This window comes from Marmota marmota, unplaced genomic scaffold (assembly GCF_001458135.2).
Source record: "Marmota marmota marmota unplaced genomic scaffold, marMar, whole genome shotgun sequence".
Taxonomy (NCBI): Eukaryota; Metazoa; Chordata; class Mammalia; order Rodentia; family Sciuridae; genus Marmota; species Marmota marmota.
Genome location: NW_026000026.1, coordinates 89906511 through 89914948, shown reverse-complemented (window position 1 = coordinate 89914948; position 8438 = coordinate 89906511). Strand labels below are relative to the sequence as shown.

Below are 8438 nucleotides of genomic sequence, written 5' to 3'. Positions count from 1 at the left end.
TCACTAGAAGAGCAATCAAGAAAATGTAAATTAGGAGCTAATTAAATATATGAAACAATCAAAATGGAAAGAAATAATAAACATTGCTCCACAATAACTTTGATGATAAATGATCTCAATTCTCCAATTAAAATATATAGAATGGCAGAATGGATTTTAAAACGTATCTAATTATAGCTGTTCTCAAGAGACTCATAGGCAAAGATCCACAGGCTGAAAAAAAGACATTCCATGCAACTAGTTCTTGAAATAAACAGAATATTCGTATTTAAAAAAAAATTCAAGCAAACAGAAGAGAAAGCAATTTTACTAAATAAGGGTAGAGAGAACTCTCCAATAAGAATATGTAATAATGAATCCTAGAACAAGGAGACTTGGCGGAATATTCCAGCTGTGCCTTCCTGGAGTGCAAGCCAACTGCACCACAGACAATAGCTCCCCTCCCCTCCAGTCCCTATCCTTCCCTGGGCCAGGCTGGCACACTTGTCTTTTTCTTCCCGAATGGCCCTGCTCCGATGCCTACAGGTATCCACTGATTTAGAGAATATTGACACAGGATTTAATTCTAAAGCTAAGAGTATTGTAACTATTAAGCATGGGGTTTTACAAGAAATTGGAAATAGTTACAACCAGAGCAGCACAAGTAGTGAAGAAAACTCAAACCACCAATGTATCAGTTCAGCCCACCAAAGCAACAAATATCAACAAACAACTGAAACCTACTACTTCTGTGAAACTGCTACAAATGGAAATGTTGGCCCGAAAGGATCCTTCTCCAACACCTGAGGATGTTCCCATGGAGGAAGAGAGCCTCTACCAAGCTTTTCCTGATTCTTTGCTCTGCAAAATCAAAAACAAGCATAAAGAGGATTGGAAAAATCCTCAGCTCTACAGTGACTACATTAAGGATATCTACCAGTATCTAAAACAGCTTGAGGTTTGTCAGGGGCTAGAAGGAAATTCTCCTTCAAAGAATAGCCTGACAACCCCCTGGGAGACATCCTGCAGCTACCTATCTCCCTGGGACATCCTGCGGTTATCAGGATCAGACATCTTGCAGCTGGCAGTTTTACCACCCACATCCAGCAATTGCTGATTAGAGAGCTTCCCCATCCCCAGCATATAAATACCCCTGTGTGAATAATAAAAGTTTGCAGCTTGATCAGAACTCCTGTCTCGCTGTCATCCTTCGTGTCTCTTGTCCCTTCATTCCTCCCCATCTAGGTTCGCTGCCCACATTGATGTGTCCTGCCAGTTGGGACAGAGGTTTTGTAATCCATTAACCACATTTCTTAGATGGAAGAGATATAAATGGACATATGCTATTCTGGTGGACTGGCTGGTTCAAGTCCACTCCTGCAGAAGTTTAGGCTTCTGCAGGAAATCTGTACATGCACATTACTGTCATGGATTGATTTTCACAGGTTCAGCCAGTCTCCTGTTAGAAGCTTTTGTTGGTTGGGATTACAGGTCTGCTATTGGCTTCCAAGTATGAGGAGATGTTTTTTCCAAATATTGAAGACTTATTTACATCACAGACAATGCTTATACTAGTTCTCAAATCCAAGAAGTGGAAACTATTTTTGAAAGAACTAAAGTTTGAGTTGGGTCGACCCTTGCCACCACACTCCTAAAAGCCAGCAACAAAAGCTGGGGAAGTTGATGTTGAACAGCACACATGAGCGGAATATCTGATGGAGCTGACTCTTTCAATCAGGCAAGAGAAGGAAAAGAGAAGAAAAAGGAAAAGGAATTTTTAAAAGGATCTCAGAAAAATAGAGAGGAGACCAGAAGAGTAGAGGAGGGGGATAAAAGGGGAGAGAGAGGGAGTTAGGACATGAAGAACTACAGAGAAATAAAATCTACCAAATTATACTGTCTATGTATAAATACACCACAATGAATTCTGAGGAAGTTGGATGAATCGTTCCTACTAATACTGAAATCAATAGGAATAATAAAAGGACTCGCACCGAATAGGTTTTAAACCAAATCCAAAATCCTCACTGTATTTTGGGAGAAAACTGAAAGGCAATTACTAACTGTATAATCAGAAGATGTGATTTTTCAGTGGAAAAAAATATTTTATAATAGGTTATGAGAAGCATAGCATAAATTTTATAGAACTTTAGCTTCATTCTTCCAGGTCAGGAAATGCAGAAGGTCGGGGTGAGAAAAGAGCTCTGAGCAATACTGGTACTATAAGAGCATGGTCTTATAGACTTGGGACTAAATGACAAACTTGTCATTCATGAGTTTGTGATTATTAGCAAAGTACAAGGCCATCTCATTTCCTCATGTGAAAAAAATGGAAATACTGTCTCAAAAGTGCCTGGTAAAGATTAAACAAAATAGTGTTGGACTCTTAATAAAATCTCAAAAAAAAAAGTTTACATTCTACATTCTCTTCCTCATCTTATACTTCCTAATCTGTCTAGTGGGAGTTTGATTGTAGTCCTATATAGAAAAATTTAGAATATAAAATATTTTGATAATTCATTAACTAGCCTTACCAGTTAAGAAGGTTCATATTAGACTTAATTTATGATCAATGAAGAACTTCTGTTAGGTCATAAATTAGCTTCTTGTTTTTCTTCGTACACTGTCTTAGGCATTAGGAGAAGGAGGGTGCCGTGAGTCTCAATGCCATGTATGAAGGATAAGCAAATATCTTTCCAGGGTGCCACTTTGCTAAAAGCCTGCCATATGTCCATGATGCACTGAAGCATTAACAGCACATCTCATTTTATATCCCCACTTGACAAGCACAACTTAAAGCAAGAATGAGCTTGCACTAAATATGCTTGTCTAATTCCCATTACTGCTAATTATGTGCACACAGCAGGAAGGCCACATCTCTTCAAAATAAGACTTATTTTTCAAGAGATAGAGTACAAAAGTCAGTAAGCTTTCAAAACAGAAAATGATTTAAGACATTTATTAACATTTATATACCTGCAAATAATGTATTTTATTTTATTTTTTTTTAATATTTATTTATTTCTTAGTTTTCGGCAGACACAACATCTTTGTTTGTATGTGGTGCTGAGGCTCGAACCCGGACCGCACGCATGCCAGGCGAGTGTGCTACCGCTTGAGCCACATCCCCAGCCCCAAATAATGTATTTTAGACCTTAACTACAATTCAGTTGTGGCCACATACCCTATATGAGCTTTCAAAAAATAAAAATTTTTACCCTAATGCCTAGCAAGACCTAGTGGCAATTTGTCTTCATAAAGAACCCTGGCAATGCTATTTTCTGAATTGCAAAGTAGAAAAATTGTCTCAAAGCTAAGTAAAAGGAATGAAACACACAAAAGTAAAAACCTCCCTATATCTCTTTATTTGAGTTCTATTAAACTAGAGTGTGCCATTTTAAAAAGGAAATGAGAAAATTTTCAACCAGTTTTTCAGGTGATTTTCAATTTTGATCTTTCTGATTATATAAGGAAATACTCATAAAATGTTTTGGGCATAACAATACAATATAGGACATTATAGGATATACTATATAAACACTTTTTTCAATGCAATTTCCCCAGGATATTTATGATGTAATCAAAGGTTAAAACCTAACATGTTTTCAGTCATTCACTATGAAGTACCTATTATCAAGGTTTTTAAGATTATAGGACTTCAGAGAGAAAGTATATTATTTTCATAAGGTGTGAAAATATGATATTGTCCAAGATGCAGAGGCTTACATTATTGCTATAGTAAAGAAAATTGAAAATACTCTTTTATTAAAATCTGCCTATATTTCTATGAGAAATCATTTTCTGATGGAATATTCAATAGAAAAACAAAATTCCTTTTTACACCACAATAAAAATAGCAAAAAGAGTCAAAATTCAAAGCTTGGAGAAAAACAGAGTTTACACTTATCTTCTTTATCCCTAGTTGACAGAATATATATTGTTACTTTCATCCAAATCCCAATCCAACTCAGTATCTCTGAAGATTGATTGCTACTATTGTGCCTTTTGCCAAAGGATCTCTCATTAGATTTCCAACCTGTGAAAATTCTTGAGATTTTATAGTTTGAGTCTTTCCACCTTAAATTGTATTGATCAGAAGTGTTTGAAGCATTTTATGGAAGGGAAACCTTATGTCTACCCTATGCTTACTTTAAAGTGTATTTTTATAAATGGATGTTCTCTATCCAGTGAAGTGGAATCATCATATTCAGTTCACATACAAGTTACTGTAAGTGCCTCAGAGGAGAGAGCAGAGACCCATCATTAAGTAAGTTAATGTATGGCAAGAATTGAACCATTTGCTTCTCTAATCTTATCCTATTCTCAAATTACTCCCAATTTTATCTGTGTCATCTTCAAAATGGAAAAATAGCAAAAACAAAAATCACAGGTTATTGTCTTATTTAGATGGTTAAGTCTTTTTACTGTTGTCAACACATGGGCCTAAAAGTCTCAATTGAAAAGCAGGGTTTTTATGAGTATAAAACTGACCCCCCAAACAGCAATTGTAATAGTGAGCAACACATTATTTGGCCCCCACATATCCTCTCCAACTAAGCTTCAAAAGCTCCTCCAAGTTAAACTGAGGGCAATTTATGCTTCAAATGGATAGAGACAAATATCCTGAAAATGATAAAATACCTACTTCTCCTCTGCTTCAAAACAATCAGTCTGTTTAGTTCTCAAAAGATCAAAATAAAGTGTATTTTCTAAGCCAGGTTTAGGACTAGTCCTAGAACACTGTTCAGGAAAAATGTACATGTTCAATGGTGGAATGAAATTGGCCAAACTATCTCATGTATAGAATAGACCATATTGAATTTCACCTTTATGTATATCTATAAAGCACTAATTTTTTAAAAAAATGTAAATAAATAGATGGAAGACCAGTAAAGTAGAGGGAAGAAAATAGAAGGAGGGAGGAGGGGAAGGAAAGGGAAATACTGGTGATAAATTGGAGCAAATTATATTCCATTTTTGTATAATATGTAAAAATGAACCCCAATATCATGTACAACTGTATGTACTAATAAAAAATGCATTTATCCAATAACTGAGAATCAGTTTACTAAACTTCCACAATTGAAGATAAAATGTGAACATGCCGACTCTATTCATGTTGATGGATAAACAGATAAAGACTTCTAAGAACAGACAAAAGAGCAATTGTGAACTAACAAGGCATTTCATAAGTTGAATAAATGCAAAATAATTTTTAAGAGGCTTGGAATTGGTTCAACCTGGTTGGTTATTCTAGGCATAATTAGGATTGGTTGATTCTTTATTCTTTTTAAGTGAATTGGATGAATACTTGAAAGTTGACGAGGGGTACAAATCAAGATTCTGGAAACAAAATAAATAAGTAGTTCTAAATGTGTGTGGTAGTGCCTGGTTAAAGGGAGACTCAATGACATAGCTGTAGCCTGGTCCTTTGACTCACAGGAGAGAACCAATAGGTAGTCATTAGGCTGCTATCAAAGTGGCAGGAGTCACAACATCAACTGTTGTTTGCTGCATATTTCTTCCTTATCTCTTTAACAATCCTACCCTGTTAACAGTAGAAAAACAAACAAATAAACAAACAAATAAGTAGGAAAAAGCTTTAAAAATGTGATTTCTCCACATAGCTAATTGACAATCCTTTCAAATCAGCACATTTGAAGGAAAACATAGATTTTTCTCTATACTTATATTACATAAAATTTTCACAAGATTGCTCATTACACTGATCAGTATTATGATTTCCTTTAAAAATAAGCATTTATTAGCTGAAATTTATAAATCACATTCACATGTCTATAGGCAAAAACTTCTTTTCCAAGAGTTCCCTAATTCTGACACAGAAACCAAACAAATCCTCATTCCAAGCCTCAGATTGACTTTTGCCATTTCATTTACCCTAACCAGTAAGCCTAGCCCTCCTTTTACCATCACAGGAGATCCTTTCCTTCAGTTTCCTCTTAGGTCCAGTAACACCCTCCCCCTTGCCATTCAAATACATCATGTACGTTCCTAAAGGAGTAAACTTTACATGTCCTACTGCTGGTTATAGCCTCTGTTCAGATGGCTTCAACAGTTCTCAAACACCACAAGTAAAGTCCAGGTACCATGGGAAGGATAAGAGGAAGACATCCAAGTCCACGACCTCATCTGACCACAGCCTTTGACACAATCTTTCCCATTGCTCCTCTTCAAATTGTGTTATGCTCTAAACTGTTAGATTCCCACCTCAGACTGTACTGCAAGCCCTTCTTTGCAGCCTGCATGATATTCACTTTCTAAGTGCTTCTTTCTCTTCCTCAGGCTCCTCAACTCTTCTATAAATTATTTACTTGCCAATTCTGGCTTACCTTCCTCAGATCTCTGCTCAGATTCTATCTCCTCTGGAAATGGAGAAACTCCTTCTCTGAAAGTTCAGACCAGATAAAGACCTTTGTTCCATACTCTCCTGGAATGTATGCTTCTTCTTTATACTGTTCTTAGCACAGGTGACAAATTAAATATTCACATAATTATTTGTCTAATTCTGCTTCTGCCTCAAGGCAGCAAACATCATGAGGGAAAAGACTGAATTTATTTTTTTCCTATATTCCTAATACTTGGGAAGGCAATAACCATTTCTCCTTCTTACCTTTTCTGTGCAATTTCACAGTTCTTAAAGAGAGTGGTTCTCAAACAGACTGTGCATGGTGTCACGATGATGTGTAGGTGTCTTATCTGTAGCCTTCATGCTTTATTTACCTGCTTCTCTCTGGCAGCACATTGCACAGATATGTGAAGTTAGTGTGTGGAAATGTTTGTATAATCTAGTTGAATTAAAAAAAGCATTAAATAAATACTTTTTCATGCCGAAAAATTCACATCTAAAAAAATCAATCTCTGCCAGATTGAGATTATTAGCTCTGACTTCAGATAATTAGTATAAATTTCTATCCAAGAGATAATAAATGAAGGGATCTTTTTTCTTCAATTTCATTAAAGTGAAAGTCTTAAACCCTGAACTTCTCTATTGATTCTAAATACATTTATTTTTATTGTGGTGTATACCTTATAGTTAACTTTTCATTTACATATCTCAAATTCCTTTCAACATTTTCTTTTTTGTCTACATGTTATAGATGACTTCAAACAGAAATATGTCAATATGCTAAGGGTCAGGTTTTTCCCCAAAACATGAAATATTTACTATACTTTTGGTTCTCCTTCTTTGTCAAATGCATCCTACCAACTTTTGCTGAGGATTGACAATGTGCCAATAGTTCCTGAATTTCCATTGCAGATCCAGAATTACTACATGGAAATACAGTATCATGCTTGAGTCTAACTCAGGGACATGTATAGAATTTTAGAGTAAATATGCTGTTTTTATTTAAACTCTTATGTCCATTTGGAGTGACATAGACCAAAGTTGATAGAGATTATGGGGAACATACTTTCTCACCACCATCAGTTGATGGCACCACTAGCAAGGTCAAGAAAATCCTAGTATTACTATAATATTAGAGGCAAGTTTTTCTCTTGTTCAAAAAGTGAAAAATAGGCAGCCATTTTTATTCTTCTCCTGTCAACAGCCTTATAAAAAAGGTAGAATATTTACTTATAAGGAACTGGGTGTTCTATTGACTTGAGTCAAAATGGTAAATTATACAAAGTCCAAATTTAAAATAATTTTATTAACACTTAGTTAAGTAGCATCCAAGTGTGTGAAGCAGGATCTACTGGAGGTAAAATCTTGCAACTATCTTCACTTACAAATAAACAAATGTCTACTTCATTTATCAGGAGAGACAACCCTTCCTGACCTGGCTCAATAAATATTACACAGTAAATCATTTATAAAATACATGCTTCCTTTCATTCTTGCCCACCTAATAAAAACATTTGTAAGAGAAAACAGTAGATTAGTCAGTTCAGAGAGAGAAGAGCTGAGCAGAGCTTTAGCACATGTTCTGTCCATAGAGATTATCTTCTATCCTTCACCTACTTCTCCAATCTAATTTCTCAAAGCCGTATTTTTAAATTAGGGTATTTTACTACTAGTCAAAACATGTGTTTTTTAATTTCATGTATATTTTAAAATAATGTAAAATATTACACATAAGCACATTCTGAATATGTGATTTATATGTGAGTGCTGCTCATCATTTCAGACCTGTCAAATTTTTCTATTCTAACATATAGAGACTCAAAAATTTACTTTAATTGTTGAGACTAATGACAACTGCACAGATGTTAACTTAACCCCTTAAGTTCCATTGTCCCAGATTTGGGGGTAACTACACAAACTTAAATTGAGCAACAAATATATCACTTACAGTAAGTTTTGAAATAAAATTTTTAGGATTCTATATTTTTGAAAAAGTAGGTGAATGATTAGAGGGTTTCAAAAATATATAAGCATATATATACATATGAAAATATATGTAAAGGATTTATAAACTCTAACTTATGATTTCCAA

The 8438-nt window shown here is 35.0% G+C and overlaps 1 pseudogene; it reads left to right on the top strand.

Moving 5' to 3' along the window:
• The first annotated feature begins 501 nt into the window (after positions 1-501).
• Positions 502-6406, top strand: LOC107155801 (annotated as a pseudogene).
• The last annotated feature ends 2032 nt before the right edge of the window (positions 6407-8438 follow it).